Below are 8,964 nucleotides of genomic sequence, written 5' to 3'. Positions count from 1 at the left end.
AGAAACATGGAGGACATGACCAAAGAAAAGTCAAAGCTCTCATAGAAATATGAATCCATGTTTCTTGGTCAAGCTCAAAATGGAGGGCCTTTGAGAAACATGGAGGACATGACCAAAGAAAAGTCAAAGCGCTCATAGAAATATGAATCCATGTTTCTTGGTCAAGCTCAAAATGGAGGGCCTTTGAGAAACATGGAGGACATGACCAAAGCTCAAAACACTAACAAATGTAATTCATGCTTCTTAGGCTCATAATGGAAGACCTTAAAGAAACATGGAAGATGTGACTAAAGAAAAGCTCAAAACTCTCATTAAAATAGGAACCCATGCTTCTTAGTCTGGTTCAAAATGTACAGCCTTAAGGAGACATGGCGGACATGACCAAATAAAAGCTCAAACACTCACAGAAATGTAAATTCCTGCTTCTTACTCAGGCTCAAAATGGAGGACAATTTGGAATACCTCCTGGACAGAAGATTGAAATCTAGGACATGGCCTGGAAAAGGAAAACCTCTGGTCACCCTGGGTTTCAGCCTCCCCCCCCCAACAGCGGCACTCTTCTGCCTTGGGGGAATGAGAAGAGGATGTGGATGATGGTGGGGGTGGTGGAGGGGGGCTAATGGGGAGAAGGGATGGCCAGGATGCTGCGGGGGGGACTTGGTCAGTGTGAGCCACGGTCCTCCTTTTCCAAGACATACCCTCTATTTCAGCCTTGTCTCCAGGAGGCATTCCCAAAGGTCCTTCATTTTGATCCTGACCGAGAAGCATGGATTTATATTTGTAGGAGTGCTTTTTGGCTTTTATTCAGTCATGTCCTCAATTTTTTCTTGAAGGTCCTACTTTTTGTGGTGTCGTGTCCTCCTTTGCAGTTGTGACATCTAGTCACCCTGGACTCCCACTTCTCCCCCTCCAACCAAGGAGACTGGAAGCCCTCCTTTTCCAAGACATGTCCTCCATTTCAGCCTTCTGTCCAGGAGGCATTCCAAAAGGTCCTCCATTTGGAGCATGCCAAAGACGCATGGATTTATAGTTCGAGCAGGGGAACTAGATAGTTACATATAATTCCCACTGTAATTCATTAAATGCAGTGGACCCAGGACACTTTCACACTGGACAATTATAGTGCTATGATTCCACTTTAACTGTTACAAACCTCAGGATTTCATCCTATGGAACACTGAGTTTTGTAGTGTAGGAAGGCACTGGAGCTCTTTGACTGTTAGCTGCAAGTCCCCAAATTCTATAGGATGGAACTGTGGCAGTAAAAGTGGAATCACAGTGCTATACATGTGTGGGAAAGGTCTTTTAATCTCTGGGCCTGACACAGTGTAACTCTCTTTGAAATTTATTTATGGTTATGATATCGAATTGGTTTCTGAGAACGGCTGTTTCACAGTGTTGGATTGGTGTCCTCTAAGACCAGGTGAGGCTGTGGCTGGCTCATATATTGGCTTCTGGCTTTCCTGTGGTCTTCCAGGAATTTCCACCAGACCTAGACAGTATAGCTGGTGAATGAGGCACGATGGGAGTTATACAAGTGATGTCCTTGCATGTATCATGTAGACCCTCCTCCTGCACTCTGCATACAGCATGGATCTCTGCAGAGAAGGAACCCCTGTGTTTGTTGCCAGTTGCTTCTGGGTAGATCTCGACTCATGGGGACCCTGTGAATGAGACGTCTCCAAGCCCCCCGGTCCACTACCTCTCTGCTCAGGTCCTGCAGGCTCAGGTCCATGGTCTTCCTGATTGAGTCTAGCCATCTGGCATGTGGTCTTCCTCTCTTTCTGCTTCCCTACACCTTCCCCAACATCATTGTCTTTTCTAATGAGGCATACCTTCTCATGACTTGCCAAAATATAACAGCCTCAGTTTAGTCATCTTGGCTTCCAGGAAGGTTTCTGGCTTGATCTGTTCTAGGATCCACTTGTTTGTCATTTTAGCTGCCCATGGTATCCTCAGCGCTCTTCTCCAGCACCACATCTCAAATGAATTAATTTTCTTCCTACCTGCTTTCTTCACTGTCCAGCTCTTACATCTGTGCATGGTAATAGGGAATACAATGGCTTGGACGATTCTAAATTAGGGTTCAGCTGTATATCTTTACACTTTAGGATTTTGTCTAGTTCTTTCACAGCTGCCCTTCCCATTCTTAATCTTAAATTTCTAAATGTAGTGTCCATTCTGAACAATGTTTGATCCAAGGTATGGGAAAACTTTATTTTGATTTCCTTGTTATGTAGATTGAATTTATGTAACTCCTCTGTGGTCACTATTATTATTTTTTCTATATGCATAGCTGTATGTACAGAAGCTGCCGTGTGACCTGGAAGCCTGATAGCACAGGGTTCAGAATTACATGGAGACTTGTGTGTGTACAGGGGAAAATGCATATAAATCCTTCATACTGCCCACGGAGGCCCAAGGGAGAGGCTTCATGAGGCATACCATACTGGGGCAAAGCTTCTTGGTACAACCCCAGGCTCCTCAGTCCACAAGGTCAGTGGACTGAGTATTAAACTTTAGTATAGGCCAAAGGCACTGGATTGGCACACTCTTGGATGTCCCTTCTCAGAACCTAATCTGTCATGACACACAAACCCTGTATGGTTGGGTTATTTAGCTATTAATATAGGGGGTATTATTTTAGAATTGTATAATGTGTGTCTTGTAATGATGAGAGTTATAGTGTTGGGAAAGAACCTTGAAGCTGGTTTGCAGTGAAGACAATTTGCAGTGAAGACAAATTCAAATATGTGAGTGGACTGAAGACAGAAGAAAAGATGTAGGGGAAACCAAAAGTATTCAAGGAGGGCTGGGGTGATTAGACCAAGAAGGATGTTACTTGGATATGCACTGGTTTAGGGAAGGGAACTATGAATTTGGGTTTTGTGTTTGGGAATGATAGCAGTTCTGTCTGCAAACCTCTTCCTGCTAACACCTACAGTTACTGGAATAAAGTTCTTGCTGTCTGAAATACAGAAGGCTGGTTCACCATACTAGGAGGGGGCAGTTCTTGATATCCTTGCATCCCTGAAGGATGTCTAAGACTTTCTGAAGAGGGGGTTAGTCTTCCTTTGCATCTGTTCACTCGTTCCCTCTCTCACTCTTTTGTCTCCTCCTCAGAAAAGAAATAACATTAAAGAAAGTTATGGTAGTACCATCACCACTCACCATAGGCTGGGCCGCAAAACCTATTTGAGGTTTGAAGACCAAGGCATTTGGGATGGGGGGATATACATTGTGTGGCTTGCCCTTCCTCCAGGCTGAGTGAGGCAGCCATCTCTGGTAGCAGTTTTTGTGTGTCATGAAAGGGCAGTGAAGTGTTAGCTGTTTAATTTCTTGTTGTTTTCTTGTCCAGGAAATGGAAAGAGGTGATTGTGAGAATTTCTGCCTCAGGCATCAAAATAATGATTGGTTTGGGGTATTAGACACCTTGATTAAGCAGTGGGAGTGTCAATTGCTGCTCCATGTCAGGCAGAAAAACTGTCTTGGGTTAAACCTCACATAGTCACAGAGCTATTTCAAAAGTATTTAATTCCTTAGCTTTTACAGCATATGAGGATCAAGAGATTTTGACTTTCAAAAATCCTTTAAAAGCATTTGGAGTCCAGCTTGGTTAATGGTGTCAGTGCTCCATTTCTCAGAGGAAGAACTCAGCTTGCTAAGAACACTAATCACATCAGTGAAGCCTTTGCCTCTTCCCCAGACGTATCTGCAGTGCTTTGGCATCAGAACAGAGAACCTAGAGCTGAATACTGGTGAATCTGTATCCTTAACCGTGTATAATCTGGTTTCGTTAAAGTGCCACACACATAGGATATAATTACTATCCCCTGTGATGTACAATCAAACACTTAGCACATTTGTGACCATATGGATTATTTCACACAGGGATATGTATGGAAAGAGTATTATAGTATATATTCTTTAAACTGAATTGTCTGTACAACAAGAAGTTTAAAAAAGGTTTCAAATGAGTTTGGACTATGCTCTTGAGTTTCCTCCCTTGCTCCTGCCAACAGGACTGACTGCTATAAAATGGTACAACACTCCAGGAGAAATGGAAGTAGAGAGGGCCCTTGGTTTCCACTGGAGTTTGGTTCCAGGCACACAGCCATCCCCCCATGTATAACAGAATTCATGGATGCTAAAGTCCCATTATGTACAATGGCAGAGTAAAACAGTGTCCCTTATAAAAATGGAAAAATCAAGGTTTGCATTTGGGATTTTAAAAAATATATATTTTCAAGCTGTGGATGGTTAAATCCATGGATGTGGAGGGACAATTCTCTTGCTGTTCTAGATTCCAGAAAGTCAATCTGTCTGAGCAAAAATGAGGAAGATGCAATACTATCCACATTTACCAAATAAGTAAGCCCTACTGAAATTAGAGGGACTTCATTCTGAGAAATCGATCAATCAGTTAATCAATCGTGTGTGTGGGTGTGTGATAAAATTTCACTTAAGCAGTTTTAAACTAACAGCAATAAAAATAGCAATACATAGAAAAGGACTTCATAGTGGCAATCCTATGCATGTTTACCTGAGAGTAAATCATGTTGAAATTACATGGGGTTTATTTCCTAATAAACATGTATGGGATTGCATTTTATGGGCCTTTGAGACTTAAATCAGTCACTGAGTAAAGCAAACACAAGGTTTGCACTGGCTATTTTGTCACCATCAAGTACTATACATTCAAAACAGAGTGAGTAAGACTAATGTATATCTTTCATGACAGACTTGAAAAAAGTCCAAGGACAACATCTAGTAAGCACCATAGCATAGTGGCAAAACAAATACTTCATAGGCAGATAGCTCCCCAGTTCATTCCCGGCCGTCTCCAATTGAGGTGGGCTGGGAAAGGTCCTTTTCTGAAGCCCTAGGGAGCTGCTGCCAGTTAATGAAAACTCTACATTATCATTTACTAATTTATTTCATTTGATTTATACCCTACCTTTCTCCTGGGGCTATGGTACAAAGTGGCTTCCACCATGGTTGAAAGAGTTCCAATCAAAACACAATAAATCATACATAATAAAATATAGAGACATGGCCATGTTAGTCTGGAATATCACTATGCAAAAGCATCTCCTTGCAACACCTTAGAGACTAACTGTGTGGAAGAAGGTATAGCATAAGCTTTTGTAGATTTGATCTACTTCCTAAGATGATAATTATATATATATATATATATATATATATATATATATATATATAATTATAATGTTTTTAAAACAATTAAAACCCACTAATAATAAAAAAACAGTAAAAGTTTTAAAAACACCTCTGAGCATAGCAGTCAGTCAGTGGCCTACTTGAATAATAAATCTGCTTGCAGATGGAAGGGCAACAGGGAGAGGGGCTAGCATAACCTCCTTTGGAGGAGAGTTCCATAAAGCTGGGAGAAACCACCAAGAAGGCCTTCTTATAACTGAGTTTTGCTTATCCTTACAGGGATAATATCCAAATTGCTGATAATCTGGACCTGTCTACTTTGCTTGGCTTCACCTAGTATCCTTATCTCTACTCCCTGCTGGAATGCTCCCCCTCTCTCCACTGGAATTCAGCACTTGAGCAGAAAAATTCCAGTCCCAGTATAGACTCATAATTTAATGTAGCTCTCTAAACGCTTTAATGAAACTCCCAACATTTCCTACCATTGTTGTTGCGAAGTCTTTTAGGTTTGAGACATGTCTGAGTCTGTGTTTGAGACTGTCAATGAGTAATTGGTGCCAAGCTGGGAGGGGGGTTTGAAGACCTGGAGGGCTAGCATCTAGAGAAAGCTCTAGTGTTGGTGGCACTAGAGGTGAGACCTGAGTTTGAGGGTCCCCATGACATATTGGTGGCAGCAGTGGGATCAAAAAGACCCATTGTGCTGCCATCAGAGAAAAGTAGTTGGGTGGGTGAGTCTCACTGTTAGTGTGTGTGTGTATCTTTTTCAACTTTTGTAAGCCACTTTGAGTCCTGGACTGGGACATATAAATATCAATAGCTGAAATGATTTATACTTAAGTATAAATGTCTGGAACTATAAAAGCCATCTGATCTCCACTTACTGAGCAGCAGAAATTACAGTTAGTGAGGTCTGTGCCTATGTTGATTGGGAAGGAGCTTGCTGATGGTCCATGAGTGATCTCTAGCACAAGGGGGAAGTACAGTAGGGTCCTGCTTCTGCCTGTTGCACCAGAGATTTCTCACAGGAGGGGGTGGAAACAGCAGTCATGCACTTCTCAGTTGGCAGGGGAATGGACTCCCATTGATCACAGTGGCTGATGCCTGGTAAGTGGGGAATTGGGGGATCAGGGCGGGAAAAAGAAGGAAGGAAGGATTCCAAACAGTATAAATATAAATACAAGAAGTTGGGGGGGGGCAATGACAACGACAACAGTATTCAGATGAGTCAAAACATTCTCACCTGCTTGACTAGCCTGATTTTGTTCTGGCATATCAGTTCCTCTTAAACTTGCTAAATTTAAGTCCACCGTCACACATCCCTTAAAAAAATCATTTTTAAAGAAGATTTTATCTGTTTGCTTACTTTATTTCTGAAGTCTAGCTTATGCACAACAATGACTTCTCCCTCTCCCTCTCTGTCTTCCTGTCTCTCTCTTCCTCTCATACCTTGTTTGCTAAATCTTGCATTTAAAAAATTAAATAAAAATGAGCAAAGCTTTCTCTCTGTGTGTAAGGAATATTTCATTGGGAGTCCAGTAGAGAGCACTAAGGGGCCACCAGAAGAACACCCCTGTCCAAACAATATATTTAGTTCCCAATTCTATAACATGGAAATCTTGAACAAACCTTGCCAATATTTTCAGTGTTATAGTATGTTTTGTAGTAACATATATGTTTTATTTTCAGTAGATTTTTGGTGGAATCTCTGCCAAGGTTTAACAACTTTTCTTGCAGAAGAATTTAGCCCTAATCAAAAACAAAAAATAGATTAGATAAATAGTGCTGGCAGAAAGAGGGGAAATGGTTGTGTAAATCTCACACTATATACCAGTGACATAGAATCATAGAACCACAGAAGGAAGAGAGCATAACAGCCATCCCGTCCAACCCCCTGCCATTCAGGAGCACACAATAACTTTCCATGAACCATTGAGGTGATGGAAGTCTGCTGTCAGCTAAAGTCTGTGCAATTCTATGGCTGCATCTACACTGCAGAAATAATCCAGGTTGACATCACTTTGAGCCTGTACAGACAGGCCAAAATAAAACTGCATCGGGACACTTTGGCTGTATGCTGTTTAAATGATACATGTGTCCTAAGAGGCCAGAAGCCATACCAAAGCCACGTTCCAGTCCTAAGGATTAGAGCGCAGCTTTGGCACAGCTTCTAGCCTCATAAGATACGTGTGTCATTTAAACAGCATGCCTCCAAAGTGACCCAAAGCAGCTTTATTTTGGACTGTCTGTATGGGCCCAAATGCCATGACTTGATGCTATGGAATTTTGGTAATTGTAGTTTTGTGTGACATTTAGCCTTCTCAGAGAGCTCTGGTGTCACAACAAACTATAATTCCCCTCTGAACAAATTCTGCTGAGAAAACCCTGTGATAGGTTTGCCTTAGGGTTGCCATAAGTTAGAAATTATTTGAAGGCACACAACAACAACTGCCACTACTATCATATTATATTCTGCCATGGCCATTGCTTGTATCATCATCTGTGTGAAAGAAGTCATAATTCATTCTATCTTGCTGAAACTTAAATTTGAAGCCTTTTGTGTCTGAAAAAGTCCAGCTAGACATTGAAAGATCTAATTACATTACTTCAATAAGGATGACTGGACAGCACACACATGGAAGCCACTCCCTTCAGTACCATTCAGCAGCTCCTGTTCTAAATCTGGCTTGGCAGCCAGTAGATTTAATGATTGGTACTTGATTGACAAGGCAGCATGTTAACATGAGCTAGGACTAATTCTCTGGTCTGTCACCACCTCCTTCTCTGAAAGCTAATGCCTGTCCCAATGGAATGAATGAATGAAAAGTACATCAATCCCCCATGGCTTTGTACAGATGCTCAAAAGTGACAGCTGAATTTACCCAGGAGAAATCTCACAGCTATAAGGCCATCTGGTTATATAGCATAAACTTTAATCTGTCCAGCCAAATGCTTGGCAAATCTGCAGCTGTTGAAGGATTTATTGTTTTGGTGTCAGATATGGCTAGCACTTCTCATGGAGATGAAAGAGCTGTAGATTGAGTATAGACAATGTATAGGCCAATGTTTAGACTGGAATTAAGAGCTCTTTTTGATCTAGTAAAAATTATACAATCATATCTACTGTATTAGGTAATGGTGAGAAGTAAGTAGTACATAACAACAATACAGTAAAAATGATATATTATTTTTATACTGAGTTTTTTAATTGTTCCAGATAAACAAAGGGCTTCAACTTGTCCCTTCATTTTCTAGTTGTTCTTCAAGCAATTTCTGACTTATGGAAGCTCTAGGGCAAATCTATTCAGTGTTTTCTGGGCAAGGGCCTTTGCCTTCTTCTTAGACAGAGAGCATGTGACTTGTCCAAGGTCACCCAATAGGTTTCCATGACAAAACAAAGATTTGAACCTGGTCTCCAAAGTTGTAGTCCAACACCCAAATCACTGAATCACACTGGCTCTTTTATTCTATTATACCCAGCTTCTTTTTTTAGGAAACTGGGGGATCCCATATTGTACCCATAAACCATAACTCTTTTTTTAAAATTTAGGTAGCATCCTCAGTGAATATTATTTTTGGGATTCACACCCCTTTGATCATAGATTTTTAGTAGGAGAGATGGAGCCATGCTCACAGATGCCTATGAAATATAGCTGTTGTATCTGCATAGTGTGGGCAAAGCCACATTTTGCCCAGAACTGGGGGATCTGAAGTGCTAGCTGGGAATATTCATAATATACAGAGACATCCTGGATCCCGAGGAATTACTTTACCGCTGTTATTGGAGTT

This window comes from Sceloporus undulatus, chromosome 1 (genome assembly GCF_019175285.1).
Source record: "Sceloporus undulatus isolate JIND9_A2432 ecotype Alabama chromosome 1, SceUnd_v1.1, whole genome shotgun sequence".
NCBI classification, from domain to species: Eukaryota; Metazoa; Chordata; class Lepidosauria; order Squamata; family Phrynosomatidae; genus Sceloporus; species Sceloporus undulatus.
This window is presented reverse-complemented; position numbering follows the sequence as displayed.